At 38.9% G+C, this 1658-nt stretch overlaps 1 non-coding gene across 1 annotated transcript; it reads right to left on the reverse strand.

The window, feature by feature from the left end:
- Positions 1 to 947: 947 nt before the first annotated feature.
- Trnat-agu lies at positions 948 to 1021 on the reverse strand. The gene has a single exon. It is a non-coding gene; the product is annotated as a tRNA-Thr (tRNA).
- Between the last annotated feature and the right edge of the window lie 637 nt (positions 1022 to 1658).

The raw sequence follows: 1658 nt of genomic DNA on the forward strand, positions 1-1658 counted from the left end.
CGCCCCTGATTGTCATGGATGTTAACTTTTAAAATACTCTTATGTAATGACACAGCCATATCTATTATATCTACCTTAACTAATGACGAGGCAAAATCAGGAAACTGAAATGTTTATACCTATAATGAAAATAGGCTTATGGGTCTATAGTAAGGGAAGGGCTCCAATGACTGAGAGATGTGTTGCCAAACAGAGAGGAAAAAGAACTTGTTTTCCTCTGAATCTCAATAAATGATGAATTATTAGCTCTTTTTATTATTAGCTCTTTCCCAAGTACTACCAAACTGCACCACATTCCATCTCTCACCTGTCCTTTTAATTTACGCAGCATTCCCTGCCTCACGCCCATATGGACGTTCGGCATGTAGTGGGTAGAGGAAGATTAATATGGATAATATCCTTAACCTTCTGTTACAGTGGTTACTATGGTTGATACCCTTTCATTTTGTCAAGAGCAGTAAGCCATCTGCCGCACAGTTTTAGAAGATTAATTAATGTATTATTCCTTAAGGCATTGTTTATACATGCATTATTAATGTTTCAATTAAGTCGAACTGTTTACAGAAATAAATCACTCAATTTCTTATAATACGAAAGAATAAATATGTTCAAGGTTATAGGGAGCACGGAGCGGAACGGGGTAAGCGATTTTTAAGTGCGAAAAAAAAAGCGGCAATAACTATAGCTAGTCCAGATTGATGTTGCTTATAAGGTAAGCTAGTCCAAGTTGGTGTCCCTTAACTTATAAGCAACATCAATCTAGACTAGATATAGTTATTGCCGCTTGCGCAGCACATTTTTTCGCACTTAAAATAATCGCTTACCCAGTTCCGCCCCGGGTTCCCCCGTAGACACATCGTTAACAACTTTGAAAAGGAAATACGCAATTAAGTTGTCCAGGGAAAAACGAATCATGGCCACATCGAGGGTAATGATATATAAAAAGAAGGCCCCGGGGAGATTCGAACTCCCGATCTCCTGTTTACTAGACAGGCGCTTTAACCAACTAAGCCACGGCGCCTTCGGATTTCAAATATCGGCTCATGCTATGTAAATTTGGTACATGGCAGTGTATCTTTGAGCCCGTGGGTACGACTGCACACATTGCGGTGATCATGGAGGTCATGAACGCAGGCATGGATAAGGTGAATGAAGCCAAAATAAGACTCAAGGTAATGCTCCCATGGGTTAGTCGTTCCTTTGAAAAGATGAAGTTGAAATGATTTCCAAGTTACCTTTGGAAACGTACCGAAGGGAACCGTTAAAAATCATTGCCCCCTACCTGGTTCCGAACATGCGAGAAGCATAAAATGAACCGCATTCAAATGCTAAGAAATATGATGTTTTCAAGCACCTCAACACTTGCAGAGAGTAGAAGCTAGCTTAGCGTTTTCTTCACGCGATTTTCCACGTTAAATATAATGTAACTAGCTTAAAGAAAGTATCTCTATCGAGTAATTTAAATATAGATGCATTTTAGTATTATGAAGACATATCTGAAGAAAAATAAAAAATTCACTGATGATGCCGAAAGTTACGCTGATTTTTGAACGCGTGCCCGGGTATTTACTATGCGCATCAGGGATTAGCTTCTTCGGATGATAAGGAAATAATTTCCTCAAATTTTACACATTATGAGGCATTTAAATACAGCGATG

The sequence above is a fragment of the Ischnura elegans genome, chromosome 3, assembly GCF_921293095.1.
Source record: "Ischnura elegans chromosome 3, ioIscEleg1.1, whole genome shotgun sequence".
NCBI lineage: Eukaryota > Metazoa > Arthropoda > Insecta > Odonata > Coenagrionidae > Ischnura > Ischnura elegans.